The 26,804-nt window shown below is 29.9% G+C and overlaps 1 long non-coding RNA gene across 1 annotated transcript; it reads right to left on the reverse strand.

Annotated features, from left to right (window-relative positions):
• Positions 1-5,091: 5,091 nt before the first annotated feature.
• LOC136273396 (uncharacterized) lies at positions 5,092-7,028 on the reverse strand. The gene is made up of 3 exons (XR_010711607.1): positions 6,882-7,028; positions 5,549-5,589; positions 5,092-5,331 (listed from the first exon to the last, which is right to left on the reverse strand). It is a non-coding gene; the product is annotated as an uncharacterized lncRNA (long non-coding RNA).
• Between the last annotated feature and the right edge of the window lie 19,776 nt (positions 7,029-26,804).

Here is a 26,804-nt window from a genome sequence, read left to right on the forward strand (position 1 = left end):
AAACCCGATAACGAACCCGATTGTAATAATACCCTGCCGTTAAAATTTACACAATACTTGACACCATTTGACAGAACTTATTTGTTTGTTATTAGAAATGATAAATGTAATAATAAAAATAATGCACGATATTATTTATTATTTTACTGACCACATAATGTCCTCGTTCATTTAGTACACACCGAGCCCGATAACGAACCCCATCATTAAAAAAGTTTGGAGTGAAAAAAATTAAATTTCTGGAAATTGTGTTGACTAGACGCTACAAAAGTATAAACTCGGTCTGCTGTTTGATATTTTGAAGCTGCTCAGCAAGTTTCACATCATTCGTCAAACGCATGCAGAAAAAAACAACGGAAAACTGAGGTGGGACAGACAGACGGACGGACGGACAGACAGACGGACGGACGGACTGACGGACGCAGAGGAAAGCTATAGTCCCCTCCGGTGAAACCGGTAGGGGACTAATAAAACATGCCAACATCGATGTATTAGATTGAATGAATTAAAAAATGCAACTTTAAATATATATAGAGAATAGTAATACCCTTTTCCATATCACAGCCAGTAGTGCGTGAAATTGCGGAAATATGCTTTTTCGAAAAATCAGGGTAATAAATAAGGATAAGAAGAAAATCTTCGAGGACTTATTCCACACCAGCTCGGGGACCACCAGTACTGCAAACCAAGATTTTGTGGCTTTTGGCGTAAACAAGGAGAGGTATATTAACACAGAAGCTTGCCATACAAATCAGGATAGAAAGACACAGATTTACGACATCAGTTAGAGGCAGTTTTTGAATCTAACATAGCAAATGCTGAGCAGTACATTGATCTTGGATCAAGTCAGCAGTACGAGCACGCTAACCGTGAGGTAACACTGAGCGCTCCGATGTCCCTGCGTTATGGAAACTCTGAGTCCATCGACTTCAAAGTTCATACAGCTGCACCTTTTATCAATGAAGGACGCAGATATATCTCAATGGTAGATATGTTACAAATATAGGCATTGTATTTTTGCTTTTGAGAATTGAATTGAATGCAAGTTATTATTTTGTGTTAGCGTTTTGAGGTGAAGCTTTTTTTTTTTTTTTTTTGGAGCTCCACCTCCGCCCCGGCCGGGGCTTGAACTCACGACCTCTTGAACCCATTCTCCTAGCAGTGAGCGGCCACCGCGCTAACCACTGGGCCATCTATGCAAGACAAAAAAAAAAAAGAAAAAAAAAAAAAGGTGAATTTCTCTGTGCTTTATGTATATCTTTATCATTCACTATGGGCAGGTATATGTTAATATAAGAGTTACTGCAATGTTTTTTTCATGTTTTCATTGCTAAAAATATATTACAGTACGAGGAAGGCAGATGCCCCATATTGTGCAAATTGCTGCTGTAGAGCTGTAAAGTGAGTCAAAATTCAATACCTATGTTCGACCCAAGATGCTTCAGACTGAGAATGCACGACTAGTAACTGGTATTGTTGCAAATTCTAGTGGGGCCTCTGTTGCAGGAAAATCAGTGAAGTCCGACAGTATTCATTCTGCTGCAGACAAATTTATCAGATATTTGACAAAATTCCAAAATGTTTGTTAAATTGCTGACAATGGCCGGCGGTTTGATTTTCCTGTTCTTGTTTCGACATTCTAAAACATACAGAAAGACACCCAGCTTGCCAGTGTTGTGACTGGTTGTGAAGACAGTCTAGCAATGTTTAAGAAGTGTTTTAAAAATCAAGATTCATACAAGCATGAGAGTCTTTACCGATCCCTTTTTAACGAAACATACGGTGCCCATAATGCTGTAGACGATGTGAAGGCCCTAGGGAAGCTTGTGCAGCATGCATTGCTATCACAGATATACACTCTTTCCTTTACATTTCCTCTCAAAGCAGAAATCCAGCAACTCATCTACAATGGTGAAAAAGCTAAAACTATAATTCCTTGGCAACACTTGTGCAAAATGCTGTTCTTTCAAAGTGTATGGCAGGAAAAATAGCCGGATCTGGGCTGACTCTAGATCTTGGACATCTTAAGGCGATCAAGAATCGTGATGCTGAAGATGGACCCAAAACACTTTTCTTGTTAAAATAGAAAGACAATTAACAGTAAGCTACACTAAGAAAACACTAGATGATGTTGTATCTAAACTCATGAGTGCTTCTTAAATGATTGTGAAGTCAAGTACTGGAAAACGTGCTTTTTTTAAAGAACCATTTATATATGCGTGTATACCTATGTTATATAAGTATATGCATTTACATATAAATATATTCACTATTCTGATGTATTTATACATTATGTATCTGATTGTAACATTTCTAATGAAGATATCTAACACTTGAGTTGATTAAGCATGTATATGTTTATCAGGTTATTACTTCTCAGATTTTACATTTTGGCGGGAGGGGTAGTAGACACTAGAATAAAAAAAAATTGACGGTAAAAAAACGAAATTTGTATCTGAATTTGTTGCTTATAAATATCTTTAAACTTTTGTTATACTAAATATTGGTGCACTTTATACTTCTATTTGATTTGGGCCATATTGTACACTTCTCAGTATTACACTAACACATTCTTGGAAGCCATGTGTACAGTTTGAGTGAAAAAAAATATGATACCTTCATTCTTCGATGTGTTTTTTTATTGTATTCTCTTTCTTGTATATTTAATAAAATAATTTGAAGCTATCATACAGTTCTTTTTGAATTATTTGATATTATGAACTGAGGTTTGATATTACATTTAGTGCTAAAGCACCGAAATATCAATATCATACTTTTCTAAATTAATGGTAAATTTTCATTTTTTTTTTTGGTTGTGATATTGTACTGAGATATATGCTTATTGTAAAAATGGAAAGTAGAGGTCTATACCTAATTAAGCTCGTTATACATTGAATACCTTAAAGGAATTATGTAGAAATTAAAAGAATATTTTGACATTCTATATTTAATCACGGGAAAAGTAATCCCGGTACCTATATTTAATTTGACATCATTTTAAAGACGAGGTCAAGAGCTTGTTTAATGCCGTTTTTGGAGAGACTGTAGGCATTCTAGATATATTTCATTAGTCAAAAATGGACAAAACTCCAAGATTTGTTAGTTTTATCCTTCATATATCATAGAAAATGATTGTTGAAAGCATGATTTTTCATAGTGTTTACCAAAACTTTAAGCCCCGGTACACCCTATGAAACAAAGGTATTGTTATAAAGCATCATTGAAAGAATTAATATCTCGAATTTCATAAAGCTGTAGGCACCTTTCATTTACTTTCTGTTGACCTGAATGCATATCAACTTAAGCATTAAATACAATTTATACAAATTTCAATGCCACTTTCTTTGCCCCAACGGAAATACTACGATAGGAATCACCCCTACTCCTATTTTCAGAATTATGACTTTTTGTGACAGTTTTTGGTTTGAAACATCGAAAACGAATTACATTCTTAAGATTTATTTATTAACAATAAAAAGTAATAAGAATATATCAATGGGTATAATAACCACTTATAAGTTTGTACATCTATATTGATAAAGATAACAACATTAAAATTCCCCCAACTTATGTATTTTGATAAGGAAATTTTACAACTGATCAGAAAATGTCAGTCTCCCTCCCCTCCCCCCTTAAAAAAAATAAATAAACATTAAGAGAACTGAAAAATTGGGTGTTTGTGGCACAAATTAAATTGGAGAAGTATACTTATTTTACCTACTGATTAAATATATGTAGACAATTCAAACAACTTGACTTCCATAATGTTTATTACATTTTTAAAAGATGTATTATATAATAACTGTCATGTGATCAACAAAAGTCTCTTGACCAACGTCCTGTCGCCTCATATTTAGTAAATATGCATATTTTATAAAACTGTTATTCTGATTTTTATGGTCATTCGAGATTCATTCGTGAAGGAATTTTTGATGTCGTTAAGTTGCTTCACTCATATTAGAAATGAATGCATGTGGTGTATGTTCTTCATCATTTTGACGTTCAAAGCTGTAAGCAAGCTCGTACACGTTATCATCATTGAAGACTTCCTGTTTTGATGTACAAGGCCCCAGAACTTCCACTCTGAGAGTCAATGTGCTGTAGCAGGTATCATCGTAACTACATGTACCATACAGATGCTCTGCTGCCTCTTCATTATCATTGGGGTTTTCCTGAATCCTTGGCGGTTCTTCTAGATCATACACTACATTATGGTGACTGCGATGTTCTAAAATTTAAAAAGAATATGTTATATTTCACTTTGTTTGCTACGGGGAAATCTTCAATGTATGAGTTAACATTTAACTAAGGAGCAAAATGATGGGTTAATACCTTCTTTTTTGTTTTGCAGGTGCAACCTACGAATGACAAGAGAAGGATGTAGTTTAGTTAAATGTTTAACACGTGAAAGTTAATAAAATGAAACAAACGAGGAATGCTGATTTTTTTAAATCCAAAATACCGGTATTATTGAAGTTTTTACCGATATGATATCCATATTCCGATTAAAAAACATACACTCATGACACTCGCTGCTCCAATATGTTCCTCTGTATTTGAACCTGATTCGAAGTCAAACACGTTAGGAAGTGTTCCTATTAGTCAAGAGCGATAAATAGAAATAAAATACGACATTCTGCGATATCATATTTCCTGGATCTTAACCATTCAAACCTATTAAATTGTTAAATAATCTTTAAATAGGTTGATTATGCTCATGCACAAAATGCAGGGCAAAAAATATAAAACTTTTAACATCACTAAAATCTTGCAACTGTTTTAGATTTAATATCACTAGCTATATACACTAAAATATTAATGTGACAATCATATACATGTATGTGGATAAGTTATACAATTTTAATATACATGTAACTATTGACTTTTAATTCATGATAAATGAATATAGCATGCACAAACCTTGTTTTGGTTGTGTGCCATTTATGGTTGCTATAAGAAAAAAAGTAAGTGAAATAAGTAAGTGATAAAAATAACCTGTTATTTTTATCACTTACTTATATATATATTATACTTAGATATATTAATAAAATAAGTCAGTTGATGTACAAAATAAAATTGTTTTGCAATAATTGATACATTGACCTGTGAGAACTACAGTGGTTGAAGGTGGGCATGACTCCGCAAAATATGATGACGTCTCATTCTCTGTTGTTAAACTGTCATTTATCAAACTTGAAACAGGTTGGCATCCACATACATGATGGCAAATTTGTGTTTCAATGCAGTCGCATTTACTTTCGCATAAAATGCCATAAAAGTTTTCTTCACACGTTTGAAGACAGTTTACACCAAAAAAGCCGGGTCTGCATTCTGACAATATGAACACGTTAATATGACTTTTTATACAAGTTGAAATATCTAAAGTTAAAAAGTACCTAAATAATATTTTTTTCATTGTTTTGTTATTAAAAAAAGCATATTCATCGCTGAACTTTAGTATGAAAAATGCAAATATATAAAAAAAATATTGCCTAGTAAAAGCAAATTATTTCAATTTCATACATGTGTTTTGCAAACGTAAACCTACCTACACATTTATTATTCTTCTCTTCATAGTTCCTACAACATCTTGAAAGAGAATTTGAAAAGTACATACAAGACAACTTGTATAAACTGACGACATGCAAACTTGAAATGTTCTATTACGTATATAATTTTGAACCCTCAATCATTCCAAAATGAAAGATCAAAAATAGTAACCAAAGTCTAGAATCTAACAAAGACTATACATGTATTTCTGGTGGAACACTGGCGTAGAAATATATCGCGTTGTATTGTAATTCAAAATTACTGTAGAATTATTAATTTAAACATTTTAAAAATAATAACATTAATGATGATTTGTGAACTAGAAACAAGACATTTGGTTTCAAAAAGTGTTTTTAAAATATAACTTATTTATATATTTATAAGCTCTTGTAAGCGCTCTTACATGATTTATTTTAAACATTTATTTCTCCTATTCATTTAGAAAGTAAATTTCATTGATAAATGTACGAGTATTATGCCTCCCTTTGAAAAAGGGAGGGCATTCCGCTTTGCTGCTGTCTGTTGGTCAGTCAGTCGGTCGGTCGGTCAGTTCATATTCTTTGTAAAGGTAGCATATAATGAAATGAAATTCGGTAAACAGATTTATCATACAAATATTTAGGTTCAGTTTGGTGTTAGGTACGATCGAGCAATTTTTGACAGAGTTATGCCCTTAGTACTCGGAAAAATCTATTTATTTGCTTTAATAGTGCATTTTCGCCGTAAAGGTTGAGCAAACTAATTACTGTTATATCAAGAAAACGTGTTTTGCCAAAGATGAAATGTTAAAGACTATTCCTTGAATGCTCTTTAATTGAGGTACCTGTGATTCAAGTCCACAGTGCGTAACTTAGACACGTCTTCTGATAGGTTGATGCATCTATAACAGTACTGTTAGATGACGGCTATTGATTTTATGTTCAAAAGGTCAATTTCATTTCCATGCATACTGCCCATTATGTATACTGCCAATCTGTTGAATCTTATAATGTTTGTCTAACTGAGGGGGCATTAGTGTTTCATATACATCTGTTATTTGGTAATATGGTGTTTTTGACTGTGTGGAAATTTCTTAAATTTCTGAATATAAGAAGTATGAAGATTCTTCCTTGAGTCAAATTTTAAAAGAATATTTCAAGATACTGTTAATAAACAAGAAAGTGTTTAATAGAATTAAGTAAAGACGAAATCGTCGATATTAGAAAAAAACTAAAACACGTCTAGACAATTTAAAGCGAAAAAGCTAACAAAAAAACTTTATAGTAAAATTACGTACACTGTATTATAATAAATCAACATTTTTTGCTTTTAATAATTCTGTTGGTTCTTACCTTAAATGCGTGTCATTATACCTACAGATGTTACCTCCTGTAAGGCCGTTCGTTAGCGTAACATGGACGATCATATGAAAACCAAGATCCACAATATTCATGATTCCTAATATACAACAAAATACTCCACTGGATATCGATATGTAATCGTTTTAAATATATGCATAAACTTCCTATAACTCATAAGCATTTGCTATATATATTCTTTTATATAGAAATAGGGAAATGATTTTATTTAAATTAAATGTACTTCAGAGTTTATATGTCCTTTTTTTCAGAGTTAACAATAGTTTTGGTTTCTCCTTTTATACAAAATTACGAAAGTTTTTATTTTTATTAACTGTTGTGAAAAGGTCTGTCATCATTAAAATGTGTGTTGTGTATCCAAAACACCATTAAAGATTTAAGATTAGGTTTTCTAATCAAATGACTTATAGTATCACGGAATGTTAAATTGATTGACAAAATAATGTAATTGCAAACAACAGGTACTTGAAGATTAGAAATGTTTTCAATATTTGATGATTCTAGCTCTATTAATACTGTTGTGCACTTCGGTAGAGTTAGTTATTTTATAGTGTCCATTTTTCTGTAGATATTTCTTAAAATCCTGTTATAAATAGTTAAAACATAAACAATTGAAAAATCAACGATTTAAAAACCACAATTCATAAAAATAAGATAAGAACTAAAAGAGTTATTAATTGAAATGGTTTAAAACAAACAATGAAAACTGCATAATACAGAAATATGTTCAGAGTCACACAGTGAAGAAGACATAGAATGGCCACAAGTTGCTGATGAAGTAATATAAAATAAAAACGTTCATTAATAATAACCCATAGCAACATCGATGAATTGAATTGAATGAATTAAAAACCGTAACTTTATATATTTGATTATTAAATTTGCGTATAGTGCAGTACAATTATATGCAATTGAGAGCCTTTACTAATTTAAATGTAGATAAAAATATAAAAAGTGTTGTGGTGTTGGTTAACGACCATTGTTAAGCGTTTGCGACTAAGTGAAATAGAAACCCGGAGTTATGACCTATTTTTGATTTATAATTAATAGATAGATAGATAGATAGATAGATAGATAGATAGATAGATAGATAGATAGTCACAGGAGTGTTATTAAGAAGATAAGACAGTTAAATCATCACAGTATTGTTATTGACACAGAAGCAGTGGGGATGATAAAAGACAATGTTAAACCAAACTGAGGTTACATTTAAGGTGGCTCTATACACCACTTTTTGATGACGCAGTACGCAAAAAAGTAAATCTGGAAGCATGCAATTCCGGTACTGGCTGATTTAAACTGAGGCGAATTGTATGGGGACCGCTCTATTAAAAAAATTGTGAAATGCATAGTCTTAGATTTAATGTGTCAATTGGAAAAATCACTACTTACAAGTAATGTGACACCTTCACGTTGTGTCGTATTATTTATCGTTAAAAAAACCCAATAAAATCAAGTATAGTTTCTTTCCGAGTATAGATATCTTACAGCGTGGCTTAGTGGGTTAGTGGGTTCACTTCAAACCTGTAGGTCTTGAGTTTGAAACCCGTTGAGGACAATAAAATTTTTAATACTTTCCAAAATTTTATAAAACGTATTTTTTAGTTGAACACTGTGAAAGAAAATTCTAAACAGGTGAAAGTATTTTAATTATAATAAACTTTAATCCACATTAATATTGACAGATGCTCCTAACCATCATAAGGGGATGGGAGGGTGGCTTTGAATTTCTCTCAGGTTGGGATACATAAATCCTATTAGTTGATTTTCCCCATTATTTATTTGACTTAGTTTTGCATTAAAGCGAACAAATTCACTTATATAGGCCTATAATGAAATATGTATATATTTATCATTCCATCGTGATATTTAGGAAATTTTCTTTAACTCAGAAATGAAAAGTCCCCAAGATGTTTGGGACTAAGGAACGATAACTCTTACCCGAGGAACTTTCATACCAAATAAAATTTAAAATATTTTTTGTGTTTATTTGGAATGATTTTTATTCAATTTTTTATGTCACAGTTATTAAAATACTTTTTCTTATAACTTCAAGCAGCTTTTTCAGACGATTTATCAACAGAGTAAGAAAATATGAAAAATTATGTTTTGGGGAAATACTAAAAAATATTGCAATAATAAAATATTTGAATGTTAAGAAGTATAATATTTATTTTTAGGTGTCCGAAGGAAATATCCATCATATGACTCTCAATTTCTTAATAGTTAACTTTTTAAAAATTAGTTTACAAAAACACGAAAAAACATTTGAAAATTCTTTAAAAATACCTATAGTATCCCTATCATCATTTTAATATTTGATAAGTATATGTTTTGTGGTCCTCTATTGAAACTTGGAATAAACTATGGGTGTATAGAGCAACCTTAATAGCTTCCTCATGAAATTAATTTGAGCCAAAATCACCTCTTTCTGATCATGCATAATTCAATTCTCAAACTGAACATGAATACTTGTAAATATTAATTAATATATTGGGGTTTTTTTGTACAATAAAGAAATTTTTTGTAATATTATCTGATTTATCGATCTGTCCATCATATCACAGCTGAAATCTAGTTTGAAACTAACTTTTTGGACTATTAATGATAATATTGATAGATACCTAAAACTGTTGTCACACGATGCAATCTTTGGTATGAAACTATCTTCAATTTATAAAAAAAAACTACTTTTAATAAAATCATTCTTTGTGACAAATCAAATCAAAAAGAAATTCCATTGATAATCAAATTATGTCCAAATTCCAATAGACTTACGGATAATACTTACGACATCGCATTTGAATGACCCTAAAAGGTATCAAGCGGTTTTGATGCTTTTCACTCAGATTTAAATAAAACCAATTATACATTTTTATTAAAAAACACTAACATCACTTCTCTAACAAAATAATTTCTATAGCTTGCTATTTGATTGCCAATCGGTACTTACTTTCATTCAAAGCCACCTGTTTTTTTTAAATAATTATTATCAAAAAAAAATCCCTGGAAATTATTGATGATATTTAATTTTGTTAATGCTGCTAAATTAGTCAAATTAATGGTTATGTAAGCTAATAGAATAGTTTAGAACAGTTGGACATTTATTTCCTCGCAGAAAAAATATCTTTTATCCTTTTGATGTTTTTTTTATACAATCTCTCTTTCTTTTCTCTCTCTGTCTGTCTCTGACTGTCTCTCTCTCTAACATAAGAATAACATATTAAGGCAATCTCTTCAGATCTGTAGAAGTATTGTACTTTAATTAATAAACCTTTTTAAGGGTTTTAAAACCGCATTTTTAAACTAAGCAACTCTACGTTCATACCTCCTATGGATATATTTGAAAGAGAACAATTCGTCAGACAGTAGTGTTCAACGGAACTAAATTTATTCTGTTTCCTGTCTGAAGAACCGATACTAAAAATCAAGACTTTATGCCAATAAACTACGAAATGTCTGCACGAGAGTACTTGATTATACCTTTGATATTCCAACCTATTTAAGATGTGTAGTTGTTGTTAAATTAATTACAAAAACTACTTTCATTTTCGATTAAGTAGTCCGAAACAGCAAAAATAAGACTAAGGTGTTGGGCATCCTTTGGCGGATCAAAGTCAATGGGAGTTTAAAATATACTCTTGCATTCAAATAATATAAAATAATTACGTAAAGAGTGAATATATTTAACGGGAATTTATTAAGAGCATATATAGAGATTAAGATTTACCGATTTTGAAATATAAAATTGAGCCAGTTTGTTTCTTGTTTGCACGACTTAAGTTTTGATGGAAGAAATATCAAAAAACAGGGTAAGTAAGAACGCGAGTTGACTTAATAACAATAATGATATTTGTCTAAATATACAGATTATTTCATTTCAAACCATATATTACATCAGGAACACACATTAACTTGGGCTTTTTCCATTCGTTTATTTGTAATATGTTTGGCCCGTGAATCAATCATTCTGTAAATTCAGGAAGGTTTTGTTAGTGCAACTACTCCTCAACAATTGCACAAAATTTTGTTATCTTTGTATATATTTATAACACAATGCTTGTATATGCAAACTGTATACTGGATTATTTACGCCTCGTGTAATTTTCGCTCTTTTTAACTTGCAAACAGTTTTGTCCCGTCTTGAATTCGCCAAGTCACGTTTGTGCTTACTATGAGATGATTTGAGACATTGGAATTTGCCCTGTCTAAAATTTGCCCGCTGACAACGTGGGCGAACGGGGCGAAAATAAAACAAAGACGAAAGTTTTCTTATTTTCGGTATTACTAGGAAATTTCGATTTCATTATTTCTTGTTGGACTTTATTTGATGTTGGGCTTTTTGAACGAGGAATTTAGCAATTTATTGAAAATATTACTGAAACAGATTACTAGTGCAACTCCTCTTTAACCGCGGCATACATTTTCGTTAAACATTGTACGTAATTAAGACATTATATACAGATGTACATATTACCTTAAAAATATCAATCTGAACAAAACATGTACATGCACAACCAACACTCGCTGCTCCAATAAGATATTTTATTGTATAATATATTTAACCAGAGTTGAACCTGTATTTAAGGCAAATACACAAAAAGTAGTTTCAATTATAAATTAATAAAGAATGATTTAATTAAACGATTAAATAAACCGACTTTTCTAGTCTTTAAAGAAACATTTGATACAAATAAGATTTCGAACAAATATACAATTAATTACTTTTTGCGAAGTTAAAATGATGAAACGATGACTCTGACCTATTAGGTGACCTGATCTGACAGACCCCAAGGGCCAAGTCAGGTCACCGATTGGGTCAGATCGAGAGGCATTATTTCACCAATGTTGACTTCATAAAGTGTGTTTGATTGTTTTATTACATCAACAATATTAAGACTTAAATAAATTAATATAACATTTTATTTGAAAGGTATTTCGATTGTCACATAACATCATCAGGAGCATTCCAAATTGTTTTTCCTTATTCGGCCTCAAAATTAGCGTAATATAATTTGTGTGGTTTAGCCAATATATAAACATTGAATGTTTATTTTTGGATACCAGGCCGTGCAGACAAGTTGAATACAGCACGTTAATTTTGAGCGTAAATTTAAAAATGAATATAAACAGTAAACACAATTCATTTGACAATCAAAATTCTGGGTCATGAATAATTTCACATTTTATTTTCAGAAATTATCGTTGCAAACTAAATCTAGAATAGTAACTTATAATTCAGAATCTGTAGTAAAATCATCATCTTTTCTTCTGAGTTCGGCATAGAGGTCGACGAAAGTCTCTGCAATTTCCCCTTTTGATTTGCATAAAATCTCATCAACAATCAGTCCCTTTTCGGTGAATGCGCATAAATTCTCGATAAACTGACTTATCGCATTGTTTTGTGTTTAAACTGTCTCTATTTAATTTTATTATCACTTTCAATTAATTGCAAATTAGATTTAAAAACTGAATTTTCTATTCATCAGCCATGATTTGTTAACAGAATATAAATGACAAACAGGAAGTGATGTAGTACAGATATATATGTTAATATTAGAATTTTAAGTTACTGTTACATATTCTAAATAATTAAACTGATAAATGAACTCTAAAAGAAAGAATACAAAACAAAACAAAAAACCAAGCTGTCAAAATTGTTACATTTTGAGTTTTTATACAGAAAAAGCAGTCATTAAAATTCATGACATGTTAATACCTCCTGTTAAACGAAACACCAGTCGTTAATAGTCAAGCGACACAAAAAGTAGTCATATGGTACTTTTATTGCTTGATAACCTATTAACATTTTTTTTTCTAATTGGAGGATTAATAGAAATCGTTGTCTTCAACCTTATTATATTTGGGGTTCTTTTTCAGGGTAATTCGTTATTAATGATTACTTTATTAATGAAATATGAAATTAAATGCACAAGAGCTAAATAAGAGCAAAATATGAATAAGTTCTAAGATGCCAGGCTTCTTCTGTGCATTACATTATCAATTTTGTAAAACCGAAGTTATAATGAGTGGAAGTTGGCTTACCGGTCGAATTTGACCGGTACAAATGTAAACGAGTTCAAAAGGTTAGTTACACTGGACATGCAACAGCATTGATGATGTAATGAAAATGCATATACCATATGAGGAGCAGAAATATCAAATTCTTTGTGTGCAAGACTAACATCATACACTCTTTTGAGTTTAAAATCGCTTGTTAGAATTATATGTAGCATACTTGTCTAAAGTAACTTAAAAGTAATAAAACTGTTGGTATGTGTATTAACCTTGAATTCGAACAAATGGAGATGTCACTTAGTAATTGTATAACGAAATGAAAATGTTGTTAACATACATATTTCGCACAGAACTTGGTTTGTTGTTTGACTGGAATTTATATAGTTATAAGCAATTGATAAAGAAAAATGAAATGAGTTAGAAAATGAAAATTATGTAGCAACAATTTATACCTTGACTTATGACTATAGCATCAAATGACGTTGGACATAACTCTGCATAATATGATACCTTCGAGTTCTTTAACATTGAGCTGTCATTTTTACTTGAGTCAGGGACGTATATACGTCCCTGCTTGAGTCCACTTTTTGTAAACATCCACATGCATGATGGCAGATTTGTGTTTGATTACAGTCGCATTTATTTTCGCATAAGTTGTCATAGAAGTTTCTCTACATGTTTGAAGACAATTCACTCCATGAAAGCCGGGTCTGCATTCTGGTATTATATTTAAAAAATAGCATGGCCTTTGATACAGGTTGACTTGTCCTATAGAATAAACTTATAGATTTTATTTTATTTATTGATTTTTTAAATCTTTGTTTGCTTAATCGCTCTACTTGATTCAGCATAATGGAGATATATGATAAGATTTTGACGTGTTTTGGTAAATTATTAACTAGGATCTAGTATGTGCTATGCAAACCTATACCTACCTACGCATTTATTATTCTTTTCTTCATAGTTCCTACAGCATCTAGAATATTCTTGAATACATGACAACTTGTATAAATTTCCTATACGTAATACAAACTCAATATTTATTAAAACATGTATCGTTTTAAATCCAACAACCACCCCTTCACACAAGCAAAATATTCGAGAGAACCAAAGAGGGTGAAAATTGGTAATTACGATCATTTAAGACGCCATGTAAAATATTAAAGAAACATTTGACAGAAGTAATCATAAACAAAGGAGAAAGAGTTCAACTAAATAAAGTTTAGAAGTAAAACGTCAACAATAAACTGTATTAATTAATGAATGGAAATGCAATGAATTAAATGTGGAACAAATGACTTACATACACAATAAATCGATTTTGTTTTTACTTTTATAAATGTTGTCGGTACCTACCTAATCTGCGTGTCATTATACCTACATATGTTACCTCCTGTAAGGCCGCAGGATAGCGTAACATGGACGAACATAATTAGGACACTAAAGGCAACACCATTCATGACAAAAACTATCTGGATATTTTATCTTTTTAAATGTATGAATTGTTATGCTAATTAATGCTTTGAAATGTTGTACTGTGTGTCGGTGAAGATTAATGATGTATATTTTTTTTAATTGTCTCATGTTAAAAAACTTTACTGAAATAGGATCTGATTGGCTGTTGTGTGCTCACATCTTGCATTTTAAAAGACTTCATTTTCCCACCATTTCTGTATAAGATAACTTGTTTAAATCGTATTCGTACGCAGTAGTTTTAGAGATTACAAGATAACGATAATAATTAGACATTAATCTGTCGCAACAACACAAAAACTGCATTAAAATATCTTCTCAGAAGTTGTCAAAAATAGCTATTAAAAGCTTCACCAAGTCTTTTCTAAAACACGAAAAACTTCAGCATAAATTTAACATTTGTTATATCTTGTTAATTTACAAAGAAAAAGAGGCGAAGAAAAAGAAGGATATATCAAAGTAAAAATTATAAATAAACAAAATACAAAACGAAACGAAATGATTAAAGGAAAAAGTTGTCTCAATTGATTTTAACTTTTCTTTAGTGTAGGATCTATGAATATTGTTTGACAAATCAGAGGAGTGTTTCAAAAAAGCATAGATGGCTTAATTATTTCGCACATAGAAGCATTGAGAAATATAAGATAATGCATACAATACTAAACTTACATTTAACTTCAACAGGAAATTGATTAAACCCAAAGTCACCACTTTTTAGCAATATATAATTTCATAACGATCAAATTATCATGCAGACACATATTCTTTAATAACCCAAATATTGTAACTTGTTTTATAATGAAAAACTTTTCTCAAAATTAACATGATACATTCATTGATAATGCAAATATAGTAACTTGTCTTACTTTTAACAAATTAACTTTGTATATGTATTGAACAAATCTACTTAAATTTTTCGAACTATTCCTCACAACGTGACTGTAATCATTTGAAACAAACTTTAAGGGCTATTCATAATGGCAATCAAAGGTGTCTAACTGTGCTGACACAGGATGCAATGATACTCCAGCCAATTTGTCAAAAACCATTAAACTTTTATTAAATTCGTTATTTGTGACAGCTCAAATAAAATTGAAATATGAAATTCGATTTGAATTTTTTTAGGTCTAATTTCAATCGACACGCGGATCAAATTAAGGACATCGAATTTTTGATTTAAAATGTCATCAATGGTTTTGATGTATTTCTTCTTGGATTTTAATAAAATCATATTATTCTACAATAAAACAGCACTTACACTGTTATCAGCCACATGTTTTTCATGATTATCAGTATTTCCACCTGGGTTTTTTTATAAGTATTAGTACAAAATAATTCCTGATCATTAATGATATTTTTAGTTTTATTTTTCCTAATCGTTACGTCTCTTGCTAATATCTCTTTTTTCTAATAACAATTAAAGTAGCCGTTAAGTTAGTGCACAAGCTCTTTCATATTTTCCCTCACACTCCATTTCAACACTTTGGTGCTTTCTGTACAACATCTCGCTGTCTCTCTGTGTCTGTTTGTCTGTCTCTAATATGAAAAAATAACATTTCAAGGCCTGTATGGAAGACTGCAGAACCACACAGTCAATAATAAAATGTGCTGTATATAACCAATGTTATCAGTATATGCAAAGCTGTTGTTTAATAAGATTATAAACAGTGACAGTTTTAATTTTGGGGAAAAAAATATTCCCTGTACTTTTGAACACCGCCTATGGAAATATTTGAAACAAAGCAGTGCTTAAATCAATGGAGTATTTTTAACGAAACGAAAACAATCCTGAATCCGTTCCAGAATATTCACCAAACACAAAAGTATCTAGCTGTAATCATTTAAGGATGATTCATCAAACTCTCCTCCGGTAAAAAGAAAGAACATATCAGTGGAAAAAGTGTTTTCCTTTCATCGGTTTATTGTCCCAAATTAAAAATCAATATTTTTTTAGAGAAATTTTAAGAAAAAAAAATCATTTAAATCATATTTTCGGAGGAACTGATTGTCGCTCTCAACTGTTTTAAATGTAATTCTGTGCAAATATTCTCATATTTTAGGAAGAGTGCAGCTGTTCTAAAAGTACGATAAAATAAAAGAGAGTTCAAGTAAGCTTTTGAGAATGATTGTCAGCATGCGATGGTCTAAGTAATATCAATGGTAAATGAAATAAAACTTATAAATGGTTCCGCGTGTCAGGAAGTAATGTTACAATTAATATGACTTCCTTATTCATGTCAATAAGATATAAACAAATATTCTGTATAACAATTGATAATAATGTTAATATAAAAATGTTTTCTTTTAAGATAGTCTAAGTCATGGTTGTAAATCATGTTATCAGACTTATATCAGCGTTAAGGAGTGTAACTTCAAAGAGAATTTTAATCCACTCTTTCAGGACTCTGGAAACTTACGAGTATGAATTTGGTTTCAGCATTAAGCTCTATAAGAAAATGCTAGAAGTTTTCACTAACTTTCACGAGAATCATTCAAAATCACGTAATATTTATTGATTCATGTGGTATCGTATTTTAAGGAAACTCTGTACACTTGTATAATATACATTACTATATCTGTTTGATGGTGGTTTTTGGGTGAACCTACTTAAAACACTTTTTTGTTATAAGAAAGTAAGTGGTACTTATCCTACTTCAAATTTTCAAAAGTATTCAATCAAACAGTTCCTGATAATGACTTTAAAAAGCGTTTGTTTCCTTTGACGCTTTTCTAACCCAAATCCTATGACAAATGTTTAAGCTTCACAGGCGTAAAATCTAAAAGTTTTGTTGGATTTACATAAATGAATTACAAACCATACAAACACATCCCTTTGTCAGTGATTTTACCCATTCGCCAGTTTGCAAGCATGGTGAAAGAAACATAGAAATGAACTTTTACTAACAAACACTTTTAGACATTAGGAGAGCCTTACTTTTAAAATCCCATTAAAATGATTCAAATTAGTTCTTCAGTTACACCATACATTTTCATATGCAGTAAACTCGGTTAATAGGAATAAAGAAATAGCATAAACACTAAATATTTTTTATCAAATCCTTTTTAAAAACTGTATTCAGTTTGGTTATATAATAGTGTGTGTGTATACTTTCCAAACCTCTAAATCGTTTGTAACAACTTCTTTATTTGTATCAGGAAAGTTATTTCAAATTCAGGTATTTCAAAATAGTGTATATTTCAGCTTGAAAACAAAACACTCATAGGCTGTAGTTTTTGCTTAAGAGCATTTGTCTCTATATATGATAAAACTCAATATGCACTCTATGATTCTTATTTTACGAAATTGAGATTTACAATTTTGCAGGTGAAACCACTGATCAGGCGTGGTACTCCTTCATGTCATAATTATTTGATTACAGCATAATCCTAACATGCTTTAATTTAGAATTGGGTAAAATAATTTTTGGAACTCAATGAATACCTTTCTTTTAACAAGATGACAATCTTTTTGGATCTTAAAATTTAAGTTTTTAAAATACTGAATTATTATTACGTTAAGGAGGATGGGTGGTTAACAAACTAGCCATCATATATTCTTTAAATGTTTAGATAGTATTTGTTGAGCTGTAAACTATCATTTAGTAAAAAAAATTAAAATTTTTTAGCTTTTAAATTTAATTAATTATTATTTCCGATATCTTTATACAGAGCTCTTCTTTAAAAGGAGATTGAAATAGTATTAATGTCCACGACCATCGAACCTTCTGAATAAAAGTTTTGCAGACTAAATACATGCTATTTTACTCGATTGGATTTTGAAAATGCGATTTTGAGAAGTCTCAAATCACTAGCAGGTTTTGATTTGATAAATCATAATTATACAACCTTAGATTTTTAGGGTGTGTTTTTCCCATTCATAAAAAGTTATTTCTTTCAAACTTTACACATGCTTAGTTATTTTTTTAAGTGCATTCTCCAAGGAAAAATCTGAATATAAGAAAAATTATATTCTAGCATTCATTAAAATAAGTTTAACCCTCTGAAGTTGAAACAAAAATAGAGCATACAGTTTTAAAGAAAATGTGAGAATTCTACATAAACACAGATCTAGATAAAATGTTATTTTTAACATAATTGGAGTTCTTTACTTGTTTTCATTTTAGTAGTTATTTTAACTGATTTTTTTTTTTTAAATTACCTTTTTCGTAAGTTGTCTACCAAATATAGGTTCCCGATATCAACTTATTTATCCTGACAATTATACAAGAATAATTAAAGAAGAACAATTTTTTTTTAATTTAATTTTTTATGCATTTACTTGTGTGCTTTTTCAATATAACCTTCCATAATGACGGATATAAATGTGGAGGTTGGTGTTTATGCAAGTAGTAACATAAAAAACTAAACTAAAACAATTTCGAAGGGTTTTTCAATAACGATGTCTAGTATAATGATGCCAAAACCAAAACGGTTTTGATAAAATATAACAATTTCTTCTATAATATATCTGTAAAATTATTTTTAAAATGAATATTATCAAAGATTTTAAACTGTTCATTGTGAGAATATCAATTAATTGATCCTTACTTGGCAACCAATCAATTTACGCAATATTGTCATAAGCTGAAACCTAGCACATAGACAGCAAAACCCGGTTTGCTGTCACATTGACAGTTTTTCACTTGTTTAAACTAAAGTTGGAATTTTAATCAAAGCCTAAACGTAAAGTTGGAAAGAACAAAAATCAAAGACATCTACATTAAAACTAATGAAATAAAAATAGAAAAAAGATAAAGTGGTTGTTCAACTTCTACCAAATTCTGCTATATGTACTACTACTACTACTAATTCTACTACTATTACTATCTTCTATCTTTCATATAATCAACAAGTGTGATAGATCATACATGTACATTGATTATCAATGGTTATGTACACAACATAAAATCAAATGTCTATTTGTCGATTGGTATCATTTTTGAATGTTGAAAATTAATGTTACCAACACCAACACTTTGAAAAATATATTCAATGCATTTACAATATTAATATTGAGGAATATGAGAATTTTGAGAATTACAATTTTTTTTACATGTTCTGAATTTTCGATGACAAGAAATTTTGTAGACCGAAATGCCATCAAACCTGTTGAATGAGCTTATTTTGACTTTCTGCAAACCATATGCCGCCTCTGTCGAAAGAAGAAGGAAAATCTCAATTGTGAAGAAAACAAAATGTTCAAATTGGGGTTTTTTTTCTGTCATGTACATCGCTTGTAATTATAGTATTCATGTTGATATATGAAATTTCTAGAAATCAAACACTCATACAATTGATAAAAAACAAATGATGAAATGATAATGTAAACCAAATTAATTAAATACAGCGCGCGCGTGTAATTATACAAATAATTTAAAATAATAAACTATTTTGAAAAACATTCTGACTCCTGAAAATTTTACAATGTAAAACTGAAAAAAAAATCATGGAGAATATCTCAACTAAATTACGTATTAAAATTAGATGTTTTTATCATTATACTTTGTATACTTATTTTCACTAAAGAAGTATCATTTCATTGTGCCACGCCTATATTTATAATCATTTCTTTTCTATTCAGTGGTTCATTTAAATGGTCATCTCTTTTTAAAGAGTTTTTTTGGTTTATTTTTATTTATTCAACATCAACCAAATTTAAAGATTGTATATACGTAAACATAAAACATGGGCGAATATTTCCCTGTATACATTATCACTAGGAAATTTCCATTTTATTATTTCTGTGGGAAAGTTGGGCCTTTTGAACAAAGAAGTTTTGAAAATTGAAAATAGTACTGAAACAGATTACCAGTGCATCTCCTCTTCAATCACAGCATACATTTTTGTAAAACATTGTACGTATTTAAGACACTATATACAGATGTACATATAACATTAAAATGTATCAATCTAAACAAAACATGTACATGCACTAGAAACACTTGCTGCTCCAATAAGATATTTTATTGAATAATATATTTCATCAGAGTTGAACCTGTATTTTATGGCAAACACACAAAAAGGAATTTCAATACTATTATGAATTAACAATGAATTATTTCTATTAAAAAAATAAATAACCCGACTTTCCCAGTTTTTAAAGAAACATTTGATACAAATTACATTTCGACAACAAATGTTAAACAATATACAATTAATTACCTTTTGCGAGGTAAGAACAGTGAAACAATGACTTTAACCTATTAGGTGACCTGATCTGACAGACGCCAACGGCCAGGTCAGATCACCGATTGGGTAAGATCGAGAGGCATTATTTCACCAATGTTGACCTAGCTCATAAAGTGTGTTTGATTGTTTTATTACATCAACAATTTTAACATTTTATTTGAAAGGTATTTTGATTGTCGCATAACGTCATCAGGAGCATTCCGGATTTTTTTTCCTTAACCAGCTTCAATATTACTGTAATATAATTTGTGTGGTTTCGCCAATGTATAAACATTGAATGTTTATTTTTGGATACCAGGCCGTGCAGACAAACTGAATACAGCACGTTAATTTTGGGCGTAAATTTAAAAATGAATATAAACAGTGAAAACAATTCATTTGACAATCAAAATTCTCGGTCTTTAATTGCACACTTTATTTTCAGAAATTATCGTTGCAAACTTAATCTATTACAGTAACTTAACATTCAGAATCTGTTGTAAAATCACAATCTTCTCTTCTGAGTTCGGCATAGAGGTCCACCAAAGTCGCTGCAATTTCCCATTTTGATTTGCATCAAATCTCATCAACAATCAGTCCCTTTTTGGTGCAATGCACATAAATTCTCGATAAACTGACTTATCGCATTGTTTTGTGTTTAAACTGTCTGTATGTAATTTTATTATCACTTTCAATTAATTGCTTATCAGATTTAAAAACTGAAATATTCCATTCATCAGTCATGATTTGTAAACGGACAATAAATTACAAACAAAAAGTGATGTTGTACACATATCTATAGTTTATATTAGAATTTTTAAGTTAATGTCATATATTCTAACTCATCAAACTGTTAAACGAACTCTAAAAGAAAGAAAGAATACAAAACAATACCCATACGATATAATTCTATCTTTTTGAGTTTTTATACATAAAAAGCAGTCATTAAAATTAACGACAGGTTAATACCTCCTGTCAAGCAAAAAATCGGTCGTTAATAGTCACGTGACACAAAAAAGTAGTCATATGGTACTTTTATTGCTTGATAACCTATTATTCATATTTTTTCTTTCTAATTGGAGGTTTGATAAAAAATTCTTTGTCTTTAACCCTATTATATTTCGGGCTCATTTTCAGGGCAATCCGTTATTTATTAATTACTTTATTCATGAAATATGAAATCAAATACACAAGAGCTAAATTTGAGCTAAATATGAATAAGTTCTAAGATGCCAGGCTTCTTCTGTGCACTACATTTATATATCAATTTTGTTAAACCGAAGTTTTAATGAGTGAAAGTTGGCTTATCGGTAGACCGGTACAAATGTAAAAGAGTTCAAAAAGTTAGTTACATTGTATATGCAACAGTATTGATAATGTAATAAAAATGTATATATACCATATGAGGAGGAGAAATATCAAATCTTTTGTGTGCAAGACTAACATACATTCTTTTGAGTTTAAAATCACTTCTTACATGTATATGTAGCATACTTGTCTAAAGTAACTTATAAGTACTAAAAATGTTGGTATGCGTATTAACCTTGAATTCTAACAAATGGAGATGTCACTTAGTAATTGTATAAAGAAGTGACAATTTTGTTAACATACATATTTCACCCAGAACTTGTTTTTGTTGTTTGACAAGAATTGCAATGTGACTGGAATTTATATAGATTATTATATTTATTAGATTTATATAGATAATGAAAATTATGTAGCAATAAATGATACCTTGACTTATGACTATAGCATCAAATGACGTTGGACATGACGCTGCATAATATGATACCTTCGAGTTCTCTGACATTGAGCTGTCATTTTTACTTGGGTCCACTTTTTGTAAACATCCACACGCACGATGGCAGATTTGTGTTTCATTACAGTCGCATTTATGTTCGCATAAGTTGCCATAGAAGTTTTCTCCACATGTTTGAAGACAATTCAGTCCATAAAAACCGGGTCTGCATTCTGGTATTATATTAAAAAAAATAGAGTGGCCTTTGATACAGGTTGACTTGTCTTATAGAATACACTTATCGATTTTATTTTATTTATTTATTTTTTAAATCTTTGTTTGCTTAATCGCTCTACTTGATTCAGTTTAATGAAGATATATGATAGGATTTTACCGTGTTTTGGTAAATTATTTACTCTAATCTAGAATGTGCTATGCAAACCTATACCTACCTACGCATTTATTATTCTTTTCTTCATAGTTCCTACAGCATCTAGAATATTCTTGAATACATGACAACTTGTATAAATTTCCTATACGTAATACAAACTCAAGATTTCTTAAAACATGTATCGTTTTAATTCCAACAACCACCCCTTCACACAATCGTAATATTCATGAGAACCAAAGGGGGTCAAAATAGATAATTACGATAATTTAGAACACCTAGTAAAATATTAAAAAAAAGTTTGACAGAGGTAATCGTAAACAAAGTGTTCATCTAAAAAAAGTTAAGAAGAAAAACGTTCACACTAAAAAATATTAGCAAATTGAAATGCAACAAATTAAATGTTGAACAATTGAGTTAAATACATAATGATTAATCGATTTTTTTTACTTTTATAAATTTGTCGGTTCTTACCTATTATGCGTGGCATTATACCTACAGATGTTACCTCCTGTAAGGCCATAGGATAGCGTAACATGGACGAACATAATAAGGACACCAAAGGCCACACCATCCATGACAGAAACTATATGGATATTTTATCTTTTTAAATGTATGAATTGTTATACTAATTAATGCTATGAAATGTTGTACTGGGTGTCGGTGTACATAATGATGCATAATGATGTATATATGTTTTTTAATTGTCTCATGTTAAAAAAAACGTTATTGAAATAGGATCTGATTGGCTGATTTGAGCTCGCATCTATATCTCACTCTTTCATTGTAAAAACCTTCATTTTCCCACAATTTTTGTATAAAATAACTTGTTTAAATCGTATTCGTACGCAGTAGTTTTTAGAAATACAAGATAACGATAATAATTAGACAGTTATTGTCGCAACAATTCAGACCAACGCAAAAACTGCATTAAAATATTTTCTCAGAAGCTGTCAAAAATAGCAAATAGAAGCTTCACCAAGTCTTTTCTAAAACATGAAATACTTCAGCAAGCATAAATTTAACATTTGTTATTACTTGTTAATTTCCAAAGAAAAAGAGGCGAAGAAAAAGAAGGATATATCAAAGTAAACAAAATTAAACAACAAAACAAAATGAAACGAAATTATTAAAGAAAGAAGTTGTCTAACATTGATTTAAACTTTTCTTTAGTGCAAGATCTGTTAATATTATTTGACAAAGCAGAGGAGTGTTTCAAAAAAGCAAAGACGGCTAAATCATTTCGCACATAGAAGCATTGAGAAAAATAAGAAAGTGTATACAATATTCATTGACAATCCAATATCGTAACTTTCTTATAATGAAAAACTTTACTCAAAATTAACATGAAAATAAATTAATTGATACTGCAAATATAGTAACTTGTCTTACTTTTAACAAATTTACTTTACATATGTATTGAATTTTTCGAACTATTCCTCAAAACATAACTGTAATTATTTTAAACAAACTTTAAGGGCTATTCATAATAACAATCAAAGTGTCTAACTGTGCTGACACACGATGCAATGATACTCCCGCCAATTTGTCAAAAATCATTAAACTCTCATTAAAATCGTTCTTTGTGACAACTCAGAAAAAATTAAAATATTCGATTAGAAAAAAAATTAAGTCCGACTCAATCGACACGCGGATCAAATTAACGACATCGCATTTGAATGATTCAAAATGTCATCAATGGTTTTGATTTATTTCTTCTTGGATTTTAATGAAAGCATATATCATTTTACAATAAAACAGCACTTACACTGTTATCAGCCACATGTTTTTCATGATTATTAAAATGTCCACCTGTTTTTTAAGTATTAGTACAAAATAATTCCTGATAATTAATAATAATTTTCGTTTTTTCCCCCTAATCGTTATTTTTTTGCTAATTATCTCTATTTTCTAATAACAATTGAATGAGCCGTTAAGGTAGTTCACCATAACTCTTTCATATTTTTTATTTCCTCACATTCCTTTTCAACACTTTGGTGTTTTCTGTACAATATCTCGCTGCCTCTCTGTGTCTGTTTGTCTGCCTCTAATATGAAAGAATTACATTTCAAGGCCTATATGAGAATGAAGACTGTAGAACCACACAGTCAATAGTAAAATGTGCCGTATATAACTGATATTATCAGTATCTGCAGATCTGTTTGTTAACGAGTTTATTGACAGTGACAATTTTAATTTTGAGGGAAAAAATATTCACTGTACTTTTGAACACCGCCTATGGAAATATTTGAAACAAAGCAATGTTTTAGACAATAGAGTATTTTTGACGAAACGAAAACATTTCTGATTTTATGTGTTAACAGAAGTCGTAATAGTCTATGCCTCAAAGACAAAGGTATCTGGCTATAATTATTTAAGGGGGATTCATCTAAACCCTTCCCAGTATAAAGAAAGAACATATCAGGTTATCGTCATATATTTCCTTAAACTATTGTTATGCTGTAAATTTTGAACTTAACGACCGGTAGCAAATACAAAATTTACAAGTTGTCATTTTGTAAATTATGTATTTACTACCAACCGGTAAATTCAAAATTTACAAGTGACACTCTACACTTATAGTGAGAAATGTGTTCCATACTAACAAATCATAGTCGCTATTTAGTAAATGTTCATCCAACCGAAAATGTCCAATACTACTACTATAACTGTCTTCCATCTTTTATATTATCAATAAGTGTGAAGATCATACATGTATATTAATTATCAATGGTTATATGTATAATATAAAACTAAATGATTATTTGTCGATTAGTATCATTTTTAAATATTGAAAATTGATGTTACATGTACTAACTCCACACTTTGAAAAAAAATTCAATGCATTTACAATATGAAGAAATATGAGAATTACAACTTCTTTTTTACATATTCTAAAATTTTGAAGACAAGTAATTTTGAAAATTGAAATGCAATTAAACCTGTTGTATGAGCATATATTGACTTTTTGCAAGCCATAAGCCGCCTCTGTCGAAAGAAGAAGGAAAATCTTATTTTCTCATGTACATCACTTACAATAGTATAGTAATCATGTTGATATGTGAAATTTTCTTGAAATAAAAAACTCATACTGTAGATAAAAATCAAATGATGTAATAACAAATTAAATACAATGCGTGTAATTATATGTATTACCGGGGTATAGAAATAACCTAAAATGATAAATATTGAAAAAAAGTTCCGACTACTGAAAATTTAACAATGTAAAGCTGAAATAAAAATTTTGGAGAATATTTCAGCCTTAAATATTAAAATGAGATGTTATTATCGTGATACTTTGTATTCTAATTTTCACTAATTAAAGAAGCAACGGATTTATCATGCCACGCACACATTTATAATTATTTCTTTTCTAAACCTTTGTTTATAAAAATGGTCAACTTTTTGGAAGAGTAATAAACACTTCTTGGTTTTTTTAATTAAATCGATATCAATCAGAGATGTCCAACACTGTATATGAATAAGCATAACGATTAAATATTCGAGAGAATTTGCAAATTTCCATTCGGTTTTTTAAAAAAGTCACCTTCCTTATAAATAATTAACGCAAAAGTTTATCGATAATACAAATGAATGAAAATTAATTTCAATATTTTAAAACAAAAGTGGCATCCGAACACATCAATATTTGATATGTAAACTTTGAGTGTCTTCTAGTTTGTTTTACTGAACATATCGCACCGATATCAAAATCAGAACAAAACAGTAATTGAAATGAAAACTTTGAGGGTCTTCTCGTTTGTTTTTCTGAAAATATCGCACCAAAATCAAAGTTATTTTAGTACATTCAAGAAAACTTCATTTCATTGATGTTATAAAACACACGTGTCTAAATCATAGTACTAATATCAAAAAACACTTGTTTTGTTTTTTTTAATTTTGTCTATTGTTGTATGAAACCATCTACAAACAAATCACATGTAATCCGAGTTTTAAATACAAGGGTAAACTCTCTTTCCCTGATTGATTTTGATTGTTTGAGAATATGTACAGGCACTAATTGTACATTCTTCTTTATATCGATATATCATTAAGACTTTGTAATGTTCCAACAGACAGCTGACTTGTGATTTAATTCAGTGACAGAAAC

Source organism: Magallana gigas, chromosome 3 (genome assembly GCF_963853765.1).
Source record: "Magallana gigas chromosome 3, xbMagGiga1.1, whole genome shotgun sequence".
In the NCBI taxonomy this organism is placed as follows: Eukaryota; Metazoa; Mollusca; class Bivalvia; order Ostreida; family Ostreidae; genus Magallana; species Magallana gigas.